The sequence below is a fragment of the Capsicum annuum genome, chromosome 10, assembly GCF_002878395.1.
Source record: "Capsicum annuum cultivar UCD-10X-F1 chromosome 10, UCD10Xv1.1, whole genome shotgun sequence".
Lineage (NCBI taxonomy): Eukaryota > Viridiplantae > Streptophyta > Magnoliopsida > Solanales > Solanaceae > Capsicum > Capsicum annuum.
In genome coordinates, this window is record NC_061120.1 from 178,124,388 (window position 1) to 178,145,458 (window position 21,071).

Genomic DNA, 21,071 nt, shown 5'->3' on the forward strand with positions numbered 1-21,071 from the left:
TTTAGTCAAAATCACAAAGAAGGCCAAATTGATAGTGGAAATGCTTCACTCAGTTTTTGACAGAATTCCAGATGAATGCAAAGCTAGCCTTAATCTGGAAAGGCTAGTAACGCATTTGATGGAATTCATTGAAGATAGTACCAGTTCAAGGTTCAATTATGAGCTGAATGATTCCTATCTGTCAGAATATATGGATTTCCTCTACATGAATCTCAATGATGCAACGAGGTATCTAGACAAGTCTGACTCTCTTTTGAGGAAAGGAAAAGATAGATTTTTGAACCAAGTGAAATTCATTCAATAGAAAATGAGGTTTCTGACATACTTATTTGGCATAGAGATGAATGGTTGTGTTGGCCATGAGAAGTTGAAAGGGTTCCAGACCCGAATTCGATTCATGGTTGACAACGTGGGATAGATCTATTTTTCTCTTCGGATTGATGAGGATAGAGATGATACATCTAATTACGAGGGTAAGCCTCATGCACATGAGATTAGAACCAGAATTTTCACATCATCTCTACAATTTGCTAGTCTATCTCATAAAACAAAAGCTTAAGCACTCCCATTCTGATGTTTCTGCTCAAAACATTGATGTGGTGATAGAGTTCTTGTTGGTTTGTCTTGGTGATGCGCTAGGTTATGTTATTCATGGTACGATACTGAATGAGGTCATGGAAAAGGCAGGATCTCTTGTAGGTGATATTCTATGTGTAATCCAAAAGCTTATTCCTAGCACTATAATCTAAGATGACACTAGCGAGATAAATCTTTGCTCGATACAAATATTTGAGAATGCTAAAAATCTAAAGGCACAATTGGAGGAGTACTACAAATCCTTAAAATTCATTCGATCTTAGTTTCCCACAGTCCGTGGTTTGAGCTTTTTGAATTCTCTTTAAAAAAGTTGAATGAGATATCAAAATTTGAAACAGGTTTAGATATCATGATGAAGCCTGATATAATTGTATTAGAGAGAGAGCTCTCATCTCTAACATCTATTTTCAAAGATGTTGTGAAGGTGCACCATGAAGATGAAATTCTTAAAGATCTTTAGAAGCGTACTATCAATTTGTCATATGAAGCTGAAGTAGCCATTGGCTCTATTCTTTCTCAATATAATGCTATTTGACATCTTTTTTGCTCACTTCGGATATCTTAAAAGAGATCAAGAATATTAATGCGGAGGTGAAAGAGAAGTGGTCAGAGAAACTTGCTCAAAAGCCCTGCTATGTGGTAGAGCCATCTAAACATCTACCAATAATTCAACATAGAAATCTTACGCATGATGAGGAAATTATGGGTTTCCATAAATACATGAAAAGAATAATTCAGCATCTAATTCAAGGAACACATAAGCGAGATGCCTTCCCAATTGTAGGCATGGAGGGGTAAGAGAAAACAACTTGTGCCAGGAAGGTATATAGTAATAAAATCATTATTTCTCATTTAGATGTTCAAGCATGATGCATCATGTGACACTCCAAGTTCTTGAGCTTTAGACCCTCCAAGACTTGAGTAATTGAAGTAGTCTAGTTTCTAAAATAATGTCAACACTGCCAGCAGTAACGGTCTATGTAACGAGTCGTGAGGTCACATAATGAGAGGAAAAACTCATTGTCACAACAGTGAGGTCGCCCGAGAGTTCTACTTTGATCACGAGTCAAAGTTACGAGTCATAATGTCAGACAACAAGTCATTGTGTGAGACTCATTGTCATAATAGTAAGGTACTTAACGCCTTGAATCTGGTACTCGAAATGCTACACGGTGGTCATAACCCCGAAGGACAACAAGCCAACCCATGACTGATATCTATACCTGAACACTGCATAATATACTGTATAAATGTGAAAATAAAGGCTGTAAGGCCATAAGGTTCAAAACTGATAAAATAACTGATAAAACATAACATATAGATAGGGTATGAAATACCCAAAACAACTGAAATAAACTGTCTGAACATGATATAGTCTGAAAAGCCTCTAACTGACTGAACTGTCTGAATAAAGAGTTGATGGGACATGTCCCCAACTAACTCCAACTACTGAAATAAATTAATTAATGAGATAATAAAGTAATGATCATATCCTCGAAGGATGAGGATTCACTGCTAACTCTGACTACTGAGACTGGAATATTACTGATGCTCTGGAGCTCGTACTTCTGAACCTATGGTATAAACACCATAACGCAAATGCGTCAGTACGTTTGAATGTACTGGTATGCATGTGAGGTAGGATGAATGCAAAAGGGTTCACATACATGAACTATATTAACTGACTGAATAACATGAGCGTGAGAATACATGCATGAATACATAATAACTGTAACTGATTTGTGATAACATGATTACTGAGTCTGAGTATGATAACATAAGATACTGATATCTGTATAACTAAAATAACTAATACTGAGCGACTATATCTGACAGTCTAAGTTCTGATAGAACAAGCTGAGTTTTGTACTGTTCTGAGTTGACTGTACTTGTCAGTCCTGAATACTGTAGAACTATGAGACTGAATGACTGTATTTGATAGTCCTGATTCTGTACTGAAACTGTACAAAGTATTCATCTAACTGACATACCCCTAATACGCCATTAAGGCTGAGTTGGGGTCCAATCTGTAACCCCAATAGGAAGGGTATCAATACCGCGCCATTAGTAAGGACAATCTGTGAGTAACCCTCGTATAATAGGTAACTCTAGTGAGAATGGTGGGAACCCTTATATAACAGGTTAAGCCACCTCATCTTTCCTTATATAACAGGCTATAATGTTTCAAACAACACTGGCTACGTAGTTCTAGAATGCAAGGATTGCTTTTAAGAATCACACCCTCATATAATAGGTGTGTTCCCATTCTTGGGTTCGCTCGGTGCTAATTTTTACTTCCATCTGGATAGACACTGAACATGATTAACTGAAATGACTGGACTGAGTTAACTGAGTTCCGTTGACTGATGAAATACTACTGAGATTATAGAATTTCTGAGGTTTCTGAGATTACCGAGTTTACTGAGTTTTCCTGAGTCACATAACTGACTGAATTTCTATGAACATGGCTCGACTGAGAGTATCTTGAAAATATGACACTTGCTCCAGGCACACAGCTAATTGTAGGGTACAAATACTCCCAGGACTCGATAGCATGAAACTGACAAAGCATGACTTTCTTGAATAGATGACCAACATCGACAATCCATAATATGATAAGATGGGAATTTCATGAAGTACAAGTGCTAAAGCACCACAATGGCTACACATATATCCATAATTCATTGACTAAGACATTTCATCAAACAATTAACATGCATGAACTTATACATAAATGGGGATTTCATATTACCATACTAAAAAGGTACTTTTCCTTTACATAAGCATTTAATCAAACACATGGGAAGCATGATTTGGTTATACAATCATCAACACATCTAATAATTATGGATACATCCATCAACGTGTAAATTTAAGGGTTTATCATGATTATTATGCAAATCATCACATCCTAGGGTCAATCATTGGAATATGTAATTTCAAACATGAATCAAAACCCCACAACACCATGAAAATGAATTTCAATTCAATATAAATCATGAACATTAATAAATACACAAATCTTGGATTTTGAAAAGAGATTCTTGAGCTTCATGGATAAAAGGGACCCATGAATCAAAACATGACATACCTGGGTTGTGAGTTTATTGAAGATTGATGGAGGAAAACTTGAATTGTTGACTTGGAATTAAACACTAGGGTTTCTTGTTCTTGGGGATTATCTTTGAGAGAAAACCCTAATTTGATGTTGTAGATAGATAATGAACTTATGAGCCTTGATCTGATATTATTAGAGGTTAAAAGGGTGGTAAAAGACCAAAAAACCCTTTTAAAAATGACTTAAAATAGCTAAATGAACTATACGATGGTGGGTGTGGTGGTCCATCACTGGGTCGACGGTCCTTCAGTCCTGACCTTCGCACTGGGCAAAATAAGGGTTCACTGCCTCTGCTGTGACGGCTTGGGCGATGGTCCGTCGGCCTGAGCCTTCGCTCTTAGGCAAAAGGTAGTCTTACTATCTCTACTACGAAAGCTTGGGATATGGTCCATTGCTAGCTCGACGGTCCGTCGGCTCTCACCATCGCACCTAGGAGGTTTTGATTGCCTTCTGTTTTTCAGCCATAACTTTCTTTTTCGATGTCGGATTTGGACTAAATTGGTATCGTTGGAAAACTAATTTAATTTTTCACATGATAAAAAGTGAAAATATTAAAAATTCCACATATATAAAAGTGGATTCATCTTTCAAAGTAAGTTTCTTACATACTTAGGACGATTTCAAGCTAAGTAGAAGTGCGGGGTATTACAGGTACCAGGATTCTGATCTCCAAGTAATGAGTCCAGGTAACGATTGATAGAAGACCCCATGAGTCATTACGTAACTCGTGACTGGTCCTTATTTTTCCTGCATATTTTAATTGGGGTCATTTTGGTCTTTTTCTCCATTTACACATTGCCCCATGACTTAAAAACACTCTAAAGGCCCCTTTAACATTAGTTGTCAAAATCAAAACACAACTTTCTCTTCTTCAACTCCCAAGGAAAGAACACTAGGGTTTTATAAAAGATTCAACATCTAAACTCCAAACTCAAATTTCTTTTTAATTTTTTTGTATATTTTAGGCATGTCTCTCATCCCTAAACTCGCCTTTTAAATTATGGCATAAATTAATTCAATATTTATGTGATTTAATTATGGGGTTTGAAATTGGATTGGGGGTTTTTGATTGGTTTCTACTTGAATTGTTTTCCCCATGATTTAAATATGATATTCATGCTTTGATAAATCATTTTGGGGTTGAATGGGTGCATCATTATGGGGATTGGAATGGGGAAATATGAGTTTCCTTAAATTGATGGATTTTTGGATTGGTAATGGTATTAATATCAACCCACCTTTATAACTTTGATTTTGAATATGGAACTTGCATAATTTAGCCTAATTTTGGACTTTGCATTGCATTAATGGATAAAAGGATAATGGAAACGGTTCTGAAATGCCTTGGTGACAGTGGTTTGGATTTTTAATTGGAAATTGGGAGTCTAATGGTTGCATGGATTGATTAGGCATAATTGAATTAGCTTTCAAGCGTATCGGTATGACGATACCATGTTGGTAATGCCTTAATAATGACTCCTTGGTTTAATGGTTGGGTTTATGTGTAAACTATTTTAATTTGGGCTTAAGGGAAATTGTATAGCTCACGTGAAGATGGAGATCCGGAGGGAGGGGGGGGCAACACTAGAAACCACATTTGCTGGCATGGGGGTCTATATGACCATATGAATGGTACACCCTACATACATATTTTTAGAATGGCTATCGCCTTGGTATCTGTAGTCTTTCCTTTGATATCCTCAGTTCATGTGACTAACGTGCAATAGGTCCCTTTCAATAGTGGAAACTGAACCCATATAGCCCGTGGGTGCCTTTAGGACGGAGTTAACTACATAGTTTAGATTAATGACTTTAAAATCTCATGGTCATGACCCTTTACCCTACCCCAGAATCTTATATATGTATATATGAATGCGTGCATGTGGTTTTGAATGACTTTTGGACATGACATTATTTTGTCACTTTCTCTGAGTTACATGCTAGTGTTTATCCCACTGAATGTCCCTAGAAACAACATCATTTTATGATGTAGGTTCTAAGGGTTTTTCTGTTACTCATGTACAATGTTAGGTGGGGTGGTAAGTCGGTTGAGTTTTTATGAAGTAGTGAGCCTCCATCTTTCGAAAAGCCCTTCGATTTTATTAGGTTTCTTTTTAGATATTGGGAATTGTGACTTTTCTTTGTCTTGGTCGGGGGCATATCCCGACCTAGTTTGGTATTTTGGTTTTAGAGGCTTTTATGGACAAATGTGGGTTGGTTGTTCATTTTGAATCTTAGTTCTCTTTTGGTTTATATATTCTTCTTATCATTATGTTTGGTTGTCTTCTGCTGTATACTTTTATTGTGTTCTGGATGTTAGACTAAGGAGGTGGTCTCTGGCTCACGGTGGGCTTGATATACCCGTCATGACTAGGCCCTGATTTGGATCATGACACATCATTTTACAAATATATAATCAGAGATAACTGTTACAAAATATTTTTAGTCAAGTCACCTATTCAAAGGATGAGGGAGATAAGGATGACATCCTACCTGACAAAGTGAGAAAAAAAAAACTAAGGGAAAGAGATATATCATTGTCTGGATGATATGGCATGGGATGACTTAAGCCTTTGTTTCCCTGATGTTTGAAATAGAATCAGAATTGTAGTAAAAACTCGACTTGAGAAAGTGGGTGAACATCTCAAGTGCCGCACTGATCTTTATTTCTTTCTATTCCTCATATAAATGAGAGTTGTAGATTGTTGTAGAAAAAGTGTTTCAAAAGGAAGATTGCTCGTCTTAACTACATGACGTTAGTCAAGAAGTTGTAAAAAGATGCAAAGGATTGTCGTCTATGGTGATTATTTTGGTAGTTGGGATAATCAAAAGGAAGAAAATGGAAGCTTCTTAGTGGCATAATGAAATGTATGAGTCCACCAAATACAACTGGACCTGGTCCTTGAGACAACAGATGTAATGTAACAAATATAGAAAAAACAACAATGCAGTGATGTAAGGAACATTCAAGTTTACGTGGAAACTTCCTTTCTCAAGGAAAGTAAAAACCACGATCTTCCATCAAGATTTCCAAAGCTTCACTAATCTTCAAGTAACCATGTGATTACACTCAAATAATCACCAACTCTCATAATAATTCTATTACAAAACAAGCGTGGTAACTATACCACACTTTCAACTGACTAACTCTATCCACTAATACTAGGTAACTATACCAAGGACTCAACACCATCCATAATGGTAACACTCACCTGACCAACTTACAAATGATTCAAACAACTAACTCTAACTGATTTGACTGGAACCAAGACTTGTACAAGCTCTACATCTATAATCCTTTATAAGCAGGAGTAGATTTATAATATAAGATCAAGAATATAAAGACTCAAGACACAACAAGACTAAAAATGAGCACTTGATCAGGTCCCTTCAGGATTTATGAGTTGTGTTCAAGAGATGACTTTTGCTATTGATAGAAAATTTTGATATTACAAAAAACTAGGTTTTTTTGTATGTAGATGATCCTTTTATATGAGACAACAAAACCTGAAAATCCTCCCTTGGTCAGGGTCCAAAACCTCTACTGCCATGCTACCAACTTTCTGTAGAAAAGTATAGCTTCCAACTATAGTTAACGAGTCATCTCAGATATCAACATTATATGGGACCAAGTCCCATAGATACTGACTAAACCATCAATCAGGTCCTCTGTGGAATTATTTATGGAGCATCAAAACTCCAAGGGTATAAAATTTTCCCTCCTTTTGATAATGACAAATTATTCCCCCATTTCTAGGACCAGGTTTATTCAGCTGCTCATAAATTCCCTAAAAATTTTATTCAAACAAGATGATTCCCCTTGTCACAATTTCCCTTTCCTTCATACAAGCTGATTCCCCTGTTACAAGGACTTGGTCCCGTTGTAAGTCCAAATTCTATACAACTAAGAATATCTTTCTCCTTTTGGAATCATTAAAAAAGAGAAACAGTAAACCAAGTTAAGTAAGAGGCAACACAAGTTAATTTATGGATAGTGAGGCTACACTTGCATAAATTAAAAATAAAGAAAGAAGATATGTAGTACGCAAGAAGAACAATCACTTCATAAATAAGGCAGTACCATATACATTATATGAAATAAAATTCTAGAACAACCAAAAACAAAGTGCCACATACTAAAGTGCCACTAAGAAAAGGACTTAAGTTAACAGGAATCAAATGGGGTTTTTAAGGAACTGAGCTTAGGTAGAATAAGGTTTAGGGGCGAAATGCCTAAAAATGACATCCATACGAGCACTCTTTGCATCATGGAAATTCAAAAGTTGCTTAGTAAGGTCCTTTACCTCAGCTTGAAGACTCAGAACTTCATTAGTTAGTGCACTAACTTGGGCCCTTAACTCTCATTCTTTGTCTTTAAATCAATTGAAGTACCAGGTCTCTCAGTATTTGGCTTGTAAGACCCCGCAAATTTCTCTCTTAGTCTGAGCCTTAGAGTGTGTCAAGTGAAGCATAAATCCGGTCCAAAAAGATTAAGAAGTGTCTTCCCAAGTGAGACATATTTTGAACCATGTATAATTTCCCTAATATCAACTTTTTGTCATGTAGATCATTGAATAATATTTCCATCAATACCAATTTCATCAAAATCCGGCATCGAACGAGAAAGTTATGGCCATTTTATTGAAAGAAGTCGGAACTGCCCAGGTGTGATGACTGAGTTGACGAACTATCAAGCTTGCGATGGACCATCACCCAAACCGTCACAACCAAGGAAATGATTCCCAAGTGCAATGGCTAGGACGACGGACCGTCAAGGTTGCGACGGACTATCGTTGAGACCATCACTATGACCGTCACCCCGAGGCACTGTATTTTTTTCTAGGACAATGTGGGACGGACGATTCAATGGACCGTCATACTGAGCGACGGACCGCCACTTCGACCTTCGTAATCCCCGATCGGTAATTTTAACTCAATTTTTAAAGGATTTTTTGGTCTTTTTTCCACTCTTTTCAGCCCCTATTTATATCCGATCAAGGCTCACAACTTTATTTCTTATCTTCAACATCAAAAACTAGGGTTTTTTACAAATTAAAACCCTTCTTTCTTCTTCAAGAAAAATCAAGAGAAATCTAGAATCTCTCCAAGAGCTTTTAAGAAAGAGTTTCTCTAAGGTATGTAGATGTTGATTCTTGGGTCCCTTTCATCCAAGAAGCTCAAGAACCCTTTTCAAAAATTTAAAGATCTTATGTTTATTGGTTTTCATGATTCATGTGTGTTAAAATTGATGTTCATGCTATTATTGAGTTTTGATTCATGTTTGTTTGCAAGGTTTTCAAGCTTTGACCCTAGTATGTGATATTCATGTGATGTTCATGATAAACCCTCTTCAAATTGTTTGTTAAGTGATGTGTTAATGTCAATTAAGTGATGAAAATTGTTGAACAATCAAAGCATGCTCCCCATATGTTTGATAAAATGCTTATGTGAAGGAATTAGAGTCATTATAGCATGTTGACTAGAAATCCCCAATTGTGTGCAGGCCCATGCACGTCAAGTGTTTGTTGGAAAGCCTTAGTGAATGAGTTGTGACATGATAGCATGAAATTCCCCAATTATGTGCTCTTTGACACATGCTACGACTTTAATACATGCCAAGTGTTTGATGCAAGACCTTATTTAATGGAGTATGAACCAATAACATGTATCCCTATATTATCACATATTTATGATTCCTAAATGCTTGAAGAGATGCTTTAGCGATTGTGAAGGTGAATGAATGACCGTGGTTATGATTAGTTATGAATGGTTATGTTTTACTCTTATGTTATCGAGTCCTGGGGGTATTTATATCCGACAATTTAGCCGTTGTCTAGAGCCCATGTCAGTTTTAATGATAATTTCAGTCAAGCCATTATTCTCAAAACTCAGCGAGTTATAGAACTCTGTATTCTTAGACAGATACAGAATTTAAGAAATCTCAGTAATCTCTATAATAACCGTAATCTCAGTATCACTAGTAATCTAGCCTCAGTTCTGTACCCAGCTCAGAGCTAGTAGTATTCAAGTGTTCAGTTCTGACCTCTGTAGTAATCGAGTACTCTATTTAAAGCTCAGTGGTGTTCAGTTAGATAACGAGATTCAATAGTATTCCGTCAGATACGAAACTAAGTGAATTCAGCTTAACTTAGTCAGATCATTCGAGAAACATGATCAGTATCAGATTTAGCTTAATTTGTATTTAGTTAAAAAGCAGTTCAGAGTCTTTCAGTTGGGAGTATGACTAGCATCGAGAAAGGGCAGGGATGGCGGCTCCCCGTCAGAGAGCCAGAGTCGTTAGGAGCAATCCTTGAACTCCAAAACTGCGTAGCCAGCGCAGAATGCAGGAGTCACCCATCAGGAAAGGATGGTTATCCATCAAATAGGCTTGACTATTATATGCCTTAGGCTTGACTTTCTGCGAGGGTTACCCATCAGATAGGCTTGACCAGAGAGGTCTTTACCCGTGCCACAGTATTGACACCCTTCCAACTGGGGTTACAGGTTGGACCCCACCAATTGAGATTCTGGGCATGTTAGTTAAGTGACTACTTCCCACAGTTACAGTTTCAGTATCAATCTTCAGAAATCAGGATTGTTAGATACAGTTATCTATCTCAGTGAGGAACTCAGATAGTTTCATTGATTCATGGACCACCCATCAGATAGGTTTGGTCCCATATAAAGTTATTCAGTATCAGATCTAGAGATCACCCATCAGATAGGCTTGATCTCAGTCTCATATTCAGTTGAGTAATCTCATTATCAGATCTAGAGATCACCCGTCAGATAGGCTTGATCTCAGTCTCATATTCAGTGAGTATGCTTTTTATCAGATCTAGAGATCACCTGTCAGATAGGCTTGATCTCAGTCTCAGATTCAGTTGAGTATTCTTGTTATCAGATTTGGAAATAATCTTTTCTTATCATTAATAGTAGATTCCGAAATCATCTGTTAGAGAGGTTTGATCTCCGATGCAGCCAGTCGAGAGTAGATATCTCAAAATTTAGGCAATGGCGTGAGTATATTTAGTCAATCAGCTTCAGTATCCTCAGATTCCGAGATCACTCGCTAGATAAGACTGATCTCAACTCCAGTACTCAGTTATCGGTATCAGATGATTCAGTTGTTCAGTATCTCAGTATTAGTAGTGAGTTCACATGATAGTAATATAGTATCCGAGTTTTAATATTCAGAGTCATGATGGTTATAGTTATGGTTTGTGTATTAATACCTGTGTTCTCATTCATTACTCTCATGATTATTCAGTTAAGTAATTGTTCATGCATAAGCCCTTGCATTTAGCCTTACCTCGTATGCATACTCGGTACATTCTCGTACTAACGCATTTGCACTATGGTGTTTTATTTGACACCATAGGTTCGGAGGCACGAGATCCAGAGTACCCTTAGCAGCTCAGTCCCAGTCAGCAATAGTAAACACAGCAGTGAGTCCTCTTTATTATAGGATGATCCTTTTATCATTATTGCATTAGATTTTGTTTATTTTTAGTAGACGAAGTTAGTTGGGGATATGTCCCATCAACTCCATAGCTCAGACAGTTTAGAGGCTTTTCGGACATATGTATCAGTATTCAGTTTTAAATTTTGAGTATTTTTAGATGTTTTGAACCTTATGGCCAGTTTCCATATTTATTATCTATATTAAGCAGTGTCCAGGTATAGATATCAGTAGAGGGTTAGCTTGTGGTCCTTCGAGATCATGAGAATCGTGTGACATTTCGATTCTAGAAAATCAGGTTGTTACATAGCTGCTGCATCTTTGCTTTTAGTTATGTTATCTTAGCATCATGAGTGACCACTTCCACCCTCATTTCTTCCAATTCTCCAATCAGGCATTCCTAAACATCCAATAATTCACACCTTGGAATTGGACCTACCTTTTCTTTTAGACATTCATTTTTAATCAAGGTGTTAATGGTGAATATTTGCTTGATTGTGCCTGCCACTCCTCTCACACACTCAACCTTGAAATATGTAAACACTATAGTGAGCATATAACTATAAGGAATCCATGATTTCCATCCTTAATGTGCGCACCTTATACATATATTCAATTATCAGGGTAGGTAGATTGATTCATTTAAATTTTCTAATAGCATCAATGAGAAAGAGATCTACTGCAGAAGAAACTGTTCATTTCTCATAATATTACAATAAGACTTTGTTGAAAAATTCAAAGAGAAATTGGAACTCCCCTTTCAAAAACTTTTTTCTAACTCTAGCTATGGCGTTTCCACCGTCTTTAGAAGTAGATTGAACAAAAGAGAGAGAGGGTTGTTGATCTTGAACTGACCTAATTCCATCTATAGGAATGTCCAGAATTACCGAGAGAGGCTTTAACCATCATTAGCAAACTCTATGGTGAAGAAAAAGTCCTTGACTTCATCTTCATAAACTGTGGGTGCTGGAGTTTCGAACAAACACAATCACTCTTGATGTTGCACAAATTAAACCAACTCACACATACTTAGTTCCTAAAAAATCTTGGGATCAAAGACTCTCTTTGTTAGCACTTTTTAGCATGTGAGGATCTGATTCCTCTTCTCCCTATTGAGATTTTGAATAAACTTCTGATTCTTCCTTTAGAAGAGGTACCTAAGCCCTCTACGAGCTAACCAGTTTCCTTGAACATAAGTGGATCAGCCTTGGGACTAGGTCTTTTGGTTATTTCTTTTATTTTTTCCTTTGTAGAAGTATGTTTCTTCTTACCTGCACCCTTTGATTTGGGTGCTGTAGATTGAGTAGGCTTTGAACTTCTTGCCTCATTGCATTTCTTACCAATAACAATGATAATATATTTATCAGTTTTCTCCTCCTTATATTTATCCTCCACATCAACTACCTTCTTAGGAGAAGAAACTATTTTTCCACCTTCGTTCTTTTTCTATGCATTTCTTTTTTTGGTGGTGGCTTTTTTGCTTACTTTTAGGGCATCAGTTAGTAGTTTCTTCTCATCCCCTCTAGTACTGTAGGACCTATGGACTGGCTTCTCATAGACCTTGTCCCTTCCTAAGTACCCCTTCTTTCCTACTCTATTTCAGGAAAGATTCACAAATTCATCCTCATCTTCATCATCTTTTACAAAATGATAACTATTTTTATGCCCACCCTTATAAATGTAAGAGTGCCATCATACTTAGGACTTAGGTACTTGGAAGGAGAGTATGTAGCATATGGAGAAGAAACTCAGGGATCTGAGGCCAGCATGGTAAGACTTTCAACCACCAGTCAGCCCCAACCTCGACATTACTAAGGGTTTCAACCAGCATGGTAAAACTGTCAACCACTAGTCAGCCCCAACCTTGACACTACTAGGGGTTTCCATGTTCTTATGGTAAATCTCCTTCAAAAAAATGTTCTTCTATAATGGTTCAACCACTGCAAGAGAAACTGGTCTATTTGAAGCTTTAGGTTGGGTTCTAGGAGACTGGACGATGAGGCTTCAAGGTTGATGAGTGAGAGAGATGAAGATGGATATTTTGTTATTCAAGAAGAGACTTCGACTATTTTTTATTCAAATAGTAGTAGAGAAATAGGCAAAATAGACAACTTTTCACTGATGGTAGATCCAAAAAGACCCCCAGAGACAGATATTGGTGGAAGAGTTTACTCAAAAAAGAGGTTTTCAAAAGAAGGTGAAGGATATGCTGAAGAGGGTTTGATAAGAAGAACATTCTCTTCTAAGTGTGTTTTGGATGGGGAGGAAGGATGTGACATTTTTTCTTTGATTTGGAAGAGAAGATTCAATAAAAGTAAGAAAGAAGTAACAAAGGAATACAATTTGGTGACAAATAAAAGGAGGTTTAAGGGAAAAATTTATCATTTTGGTAGTAATAGAGAAGATAGAGTAGTCAAAGAGAGTATTTAATAGGGTTTAGAGAGGGAGAATCTTCAGATTAAAGTGAAGTGACGTGCCTGGTCCTTGTTGGGCACGCCGCTTAACTCGTAGGGTGATATGACAATGGTCAAAAAAGGCGAGAAAGAATACATGGCATTAATCGGCTATTTCAGCACTTTAAAATCAAACAACACATCGTTACTAACCTTGCAGTGGGGGCCTGGTCCCTAATTTTTGAATTCCTTTCTTTTGTCTATCCTACTGCTACTCTGATCCGACCTACCTATCTGTTAGTAGGTATGAGACTGAATTATACTTGCCTATAACTCACAACTTGGATACTTGCCTTTTAATTTTAGCCAACATAGTGGAAATATTTGTAGAAAAATTTAGTTTATTTTGATCCGGCTAAGTTTGAGTTTATTTTTCTCAAACTTGTCCTTGTGTAGAGCCTTTGTGAAGATATCAACTACTTGGTCCTCAGACTTTTAGAACTTACATGGATTGTTCCATTTTCAACATTATCTCTTAGGAAGTGATATCTCATATCAATGTGCTTTGTTCTCTTGTGTCACACAAGGTTATTTTCCATGTTGTGAGCAATACTGTTGTCACAGAGCAAGGGAATAGAGTCTAATACTATGCCAAAATATTCAAGCAATTGCTTGAACCATAAAAGTTGATCACAACAAAAAATAACATCAACATACCCACCTTCAACTATGGATAAAGCCATTGAGTTCTGTTTTTTGCTTCCCCAAGAAATTGGGCTAGATCCCAGGAAGTGATCCATTCCTGAAGTGTTTATTCTATCCACCTAGTACCCTAGATAATCTTCATCATCATAGATTGTTAGATCAAATGAGTCACCAAAAGGGTAGTATAAGACCAGGTCCCAGTATCCTTCATATACCTCAAGATTTCTTTAGTTGATTTCTAATGTGATTCCTTAAGACAAGCCTGGAATCTTTCACACATTCCAACACTTAATACAATGCCAAGTCTACTGGTCGTCAAGTATAAGAGGGCTCCAATGATCCCTTTGTACATTCTTTTATTCACGTTAGGACTTGATTCATCAGTGTCCAGCTTATAGCTAGTTCATATAGGGCTATCAATTGGCTGGGAATCACTCATGTGGAATCTGTCTAGCAACTCTTTGATGTATTTTTCTTGGCAAATCATGTTCCTTATAGGAGTCTACCTGATCTACAATCCCAGGAAAAAATTTAGCTCTCCCATCATGCTCATCTTAAATTCACTTCCCATGAACTTGGAAAAGTCTTCATATAGGGTGTTTGAGGTTGCCCCAAAAATAATGTCATCCATATATACTTCAACAATCAAAAAATTTTTCTGTCTTGATTTCAGAAAGAGGGTGTTGTCAATTTTCCCTTTTTTGAAACTATTTGCATGAAGAAACTTTGAGAGCTTTTTATACCATGCCCTTGGGGATTGCTGCAAACCATAAAGAGCTTTGTCAAGCTATATGTCATGGTTGGGTTGATCAACAACCTCAAAACCTGGGGTTGTTTCACATAGACCTCTTTTTTAGATAAATATTTAAAAAAACACTCTTGACATCTATTTGAAAAAATTTGGACTCCATGTATACAACAAAAGCAATAAGAACTCGGTATTGCTTCCATTCTTGCCACAAGGATAAAGGTCTCATCAAAATCAACTCCCTCCTCGTGGTTTCACCGCTGCACTACCAATCTGACTTTGTTCCTGAAAATAGCTCCATCTTTATCCTTCTAGTTCCTATAGACCCACTTGGTCCCTATGATAGTTTTGTAAATATGTTCAGAGACAAAGTTCCATACCTTCTTTGAAACTGATTCAATTCATCTTGTATAGTAATGACCTAGTCAAAATCCTCCAAGCATCATTTACATTCTTTGGTTTACTGGTAGAAATAAAGGCCGAGAAGGCAACTTGATTTCTTACTTTAGATCTAGTTTGCATTATAGATTCCAAGGGTGAGATAAGAATCTCTAACGGATGAAAGGACTTGTGCTTCTAGTTGGATTCTTTGATGCTTGACTCAGGCTGACAAGGGATAGGTTCCTCATTTAGTTGATCATTAGGCTTTTGAAAGTGAGAGTATGTAATTTCATGATCAGTGGCTAGAGGACCTAGTTTCTCATTAGCTTTGTTATAATTAGTTTTATCACTTCAACTATCCTAATTCTCATTATTTCCTTCATTTCTTTGATTGTTGCTTACTCCATTATTTAAAGAGTCTCTCTAGATTTGAAGAAGCTCCTCCAATTTTGTATCATCCTTGTACCTCAAGTCTTCCATGTTTCCTGATTCATAAAAAATGACATGGACTCTTTCTTCTAAATACAAGGTCCTTTTGTTAAAAATATTATAGGCTTTGATTATTGATAAGTATCCAAAAAAACACCCTTTTATCACTCTTAGGATCAAACTTACCAAGGTCATCTTTGTCATTATGTAGGACAGAGCACTTTCATCCAAAGGCCCTTTGGTAAACTAGTTTGGATTTCCTTTTATTCAGGAATTCATAGGGGGGTGTTGTTTAACATTGACTTGATCAAACATTTGTTTGTTACATAGCAAGAAATGTTATCTGCCATAGCCCAGAAATTCTTAGAAAGACCAAAGTCTATCAACATTATTCTTGTAATATCCACCAACTTTCTGTTCTTTCTTTCCACAACTTCATTTTGGGGAGTTTTAGGTGATGAGAAGTTGTGGCTAATTTGATTCTCTACACAAAACTAGTCTATCTTGGCATTTTCAAACTCTGTTCCATGATCTAATCTTATCTCAGCAACATTAGAGTCATACTTGATTTCTTGAAAAGAGTTATGAATGATTTAGAACTTTTATCATTGGACCTCTGAAATATGATCTAGGTGAATCTTGGGAAGTCATCCACAATTACCAAAATATACTTCTTTCTGACTCTACTTTGAACTTTGACAGGTCCACATAAATTTATATTAAACAATTTAAGAGGTCTGGTAGTGCTGACATGCTTCTTCTATTTGAATGAGGACCTTGTGTGCTTTTCTTTGGCATAGGCATAACATACCTTATCTTCTAAAGTTTTGACTTTGGGAATGTCAGGGACCAGGTCCCTAGCAACCAATTTATTCTATAATAATGAACTCATATGTCCTAATCTTTAATGCTATAATATAGTGTTATCAATTTAAGCACTAATACATGCTAGCTTATCACCTGAAACTGAGCTTAGATCTGCTACATACATGTTCTTGCATCTTCTTGATTTCAAAACCACTTTACTTTAACTGAGATTGGTCACAACATAGCCATCTGATAGAAATTTCACTTCATTTTCTTTGTCACAAATTCGTGTCACACAAAGAAGACTATACTTCAACCCATTAAAAAAATACATACTTTCAATGGCATGATTAGGTGATTTTCAATCTTGCCAACACCTTCAATATTTTTATTTTTTTCATTTCCAAAAGAGACACTTCCACTATAAAATGCCTTTAGTAAGAGAAAGTCTTCTGTTCTTCCAGTCATATGCTTAGAGCACCACTATCCATGAACTAGCATTGACTGTTTCCTCTTACTCTCAATTGCATCAGCAATCACTTGTTAGACTTGGGAACCATTTAAGTCTGAGTTCCCAAAAAGATTGCAATAGTGTGATTAAAGATTTCTTGGTCCAGTTGGGCAGTCTTAAAAGACTAAAATCAACATGAGGACCTGGTCTCCTATTTTTTGAACTAGGTTTCCTGTTGAACTTGTTCTTCTCATGATTGTAGATTTAAAATCTTTTCTCAGCTCTCTTCCTGGACTCACAGTCCCTTTTGAGATGCCCATTTCTACTACAATGGGCTCACAACAAGTTGTCAGACACAAATACATACATACTTTGTGTATTATAAAGAGGGATGATACTTCTCCTTCCTAGACCTTGGACATCATTGGACTTTTGATTTGTTAGTCTGGACAAAAATTTAGAGGAAGTAGTCCATTTGAGAGATTTTTGAATATTTTTTTAACTCGAACCAGGCCCCTCTCTAGTTGAGAGTTTCTATCTAAAGAGGTTGGAAGAAGATTTTTAGAATTTTTTAACCTCTCTTGAAGTTCTAACTAAATACTACTAGCTTCCCCTTTCCCTTAGATTGATCTATAGAAACTCCCAAAATATTTTCTTTAAGATCATTATTTTCTTTGATTAAAAACTTAATTTTTCACCCAACTCAGACACTTTGGCAGTTAGAGATAATTTTTTATTTTCAGACACCTCAAGAGTTTCACTCTAGAGATCCTTCTTATTAGTAAGCTCAAATAATGAATCTATCAAAACACTGGCTAAACCCTCGAGCCTTTTTAAAGAGTAATTATTGAGATTTTATTTGATATCTAAAAGAGTTACGTCTTCATCATCTTAATCATTAGACTTTGACATAAATGTAAAGAGTGAACCAAAGGCATCATATGAATCTTCAATAACCATCATTGAAATATCCTCAGGGAGTTAAGAATAATCAGAATTACTAGAAGAGTCTCCCAGGCTGCAAAGGCTTATTTCACAATAAAATCTGCAACTACTCTTCTTCTGACTTTGTTAGGGACCTGGTCCTTCTGTTTTCCTTTATTGGTCTAACTCTACCATCTTCTTTGTGCTCTACATTGTGTATTAGGAAATTCTTGATAAAGTGACCAAGATTTTCACACTTATGACATAGGTCATTTCCTGTAGCTGATCTGCTTGAGTTCCCTCTTCTTTGGAAACCTCTATTTTTTCTCCTAACTTTAAGAAATCTCTTGGTTATGTATGTCATGTCTTCATCCTCTTCACTGATTTCACCTTTGGCAGCTTTGAGAGCCAAAGTCTTCTTTTTCGTGGGTTCTTTCTCACTTTGCTCTTGTTGCTTATTCATTTCATAGATTTTTAGATTTCCTATGAGCTCATCTATTGTGAGGATTTTCATGTCCCTTGTTTTAGTGATAGCATTTACTTTACTTTCTCATGACTTGGGAACAATACTAATTACTTTTCTTTCTTGTTTAGTAGGTCTGATGTCCTTACCTAGACTGTGCAACTCATTAGTGATGATGTAAATTTTGTATGCATTTCCTGGATAGTCTCTCCTTCCTTCATGGTAAAGTTTTCATACTGTTTAATAAGAATGTCAACCTTCTACTCATTTACTTGGCTTGTACCTTCGTGTGTTGTTCTCAAATAGTCCCAGATCTCTTTGGCTGACTCACATGTAGAGATTCTGCTATACTCATTAGGTCTTAAGCCACATACAAGCAGTTTCTTTGTCTTATAATTCTTTTCAATCTATTCTCAATCATCATTATCATATTTCCTTCGAGTCTTGGGAACTAATCTAGTAAACTTCCCTTCCTTAACTTCTCTCATAGGAACATATGGACCATCCAGGATAACATCCATTAACTCACTATCTTCTACCATTATGAAGTCATACATTCTTGTTTTCCACTATCCGTCCTATTGAACATTGAATCTTGGTGGTCTAGTGGTAGACTGTCCTTCTTCCAAGTTTGGTGGAGTTGTTATTTCTGAGTTGGTTCCTCTCTAGGTATTGCCTTTTTAGAGAGAGCTCTAATACTAATTGATGAGATGTATGAGTCCACCAAATATAATAGGACTTGGTCCATAAGACAATAGATATAATGTAACAAATATAGAACAAACAACAATGCAGTAATGTAAAGAACACTCAAGTTTATGTGGAAACTTTCTTGCTCGAGAATAGTAAAAGACACGACTTGCCATCAATATTCCAAAGTTTTACTGGTATTCGAGCAACCACATGATTACAAACTCCAACAATCACCAACTCTTATATTAACTCTATTAAAAAATAAGTATCGTAACTCTACCACACTTTCAATTGACTAACTCTAACCACTGATCCTAGGTAACTTCACCAAGGACTCAACACCGCCCACGATGGTAACACTCACTTGACCAACTTACAAATGACTCAAACAATTAACCCTAACTGCTTCTACTTGAGCTAATACTTGGAAAAGCTCAACATCTACTTTCCTTTATAACCGGGAGTATATTTACAATATAAGAGCAAGAACACAAAGACTCAAGACAAAACAAGACTAAAAATGAGCACTTGATCAGGTCCCTTTATGATGTATGAGCTGTGTTTAAGAGGTGGCTTTTTCTAATGAGAGAAAATTTTGCTATTACAAAAAACTAAGTTTTGTTGTATATAGATGATCCTTTTATATGAGACAATAAAACCTAGAACTCCTTCCATTGGTTGAGGTTCAGCAAATCTACTGTCGCGCTACCAACTTCCTGTAGGAAAGTACACCTTCTAGTAGTAGTCAACGAGTCATCTTCAGAGAATAACTTCATATGGGACCAGGTCCCATATAAACTGACTAAGTTGTCGATCAGTTCCTCTATGGAATAGTTTGCGGATCATCAAAACTCGAAGGACATAACATGGCATGAGGTTAAAAAGTCTCTATTTTCCTATCTCGGTGAATCTAAACGATATGGTCTAGCAACGATGAAGTTAAGTTATGATAAATTAACTAATTAGTTAAGATTATGCCTTGTTTATATGGGGATGTTTCCGGAGGATGCAAGAATTCCAGTGTCTTAACAGATAAGCTTATGGATAGCGAAAGGTTTCGTGCAGAACATTAAGGCAGCTAAAGAATACCTGATGGATCTCATTAGAAGGAATGTGGTAATGGTTTCAAGGACAAGATATAATGGGTAAAGTTAAAGACTGCTAGGTTCATGATGTAGTGCTTCATTTTTGCTTAGAGAATCGTAAAGAAGAAAAATTTATGCTGGCAGTGAAGGGCCGATTTTAACCTTTGGATTGGAACAAAATTCGAGTGAGCTTCAACTTCACTGATGATCTTTCCAAGTGTGCATCTCTAGACTCCAAAGTACTAAAGCCTCTCCACAAACACTTGAGGTCACTAATACAACCAATCAATGAAGAATATCTGAATGGAATCTATTGAGACTTCTTAAGGTCTTTCGAGTTGAGTTCCCTTAATGTGAATTATTCTTTTTTATCTACATTGAAACCACTAATTCAACTGAAATACCTCGCAGTTAGCACACATAAATTTGATTTTCAGGCAGAACCATATCTGCCCCATCTTGAATTTGATTTTCATGCAAAACCATATCTGCCCCATATTGAATTTGATTTTCATACAGAACCATATCTACCCCATATTGAAACTCTAATTGTGAAATTTTTCATCAATCCTTCGATGTTACTAAAAATTTTTTGAAATTTGAAAAATTAAGGCATGTTAAGATTAATAGTGCTGGTGTTTGATTGGAAAACAACAAGCAGAGATCGTTGAAGAGTCCTCCAAATTGGAAAACTTGAGGGTATCAAGAAAGGTATAATTTCGAATTTGATCAATCTGATAGCGTGGATGTGTTATCATAGAGTTGTCCTAATATTTAAGAATCTGACATCATTATTAAAGCTAATGGAGATTCAG

General features: G+C 36.4%; 1 pseudogene; it reads left to right on the forward strand.

The window, feature by feature from the left end:
- The first annotated feature begins 488 nt into the window (after nt 1–488).
- LOC107844459 lies at nt 489–20,417 on the forward strand (annotated as a pseudogene).
- Nucleotides 20,418–21,071: the final 654 nt, after the last annotated feature.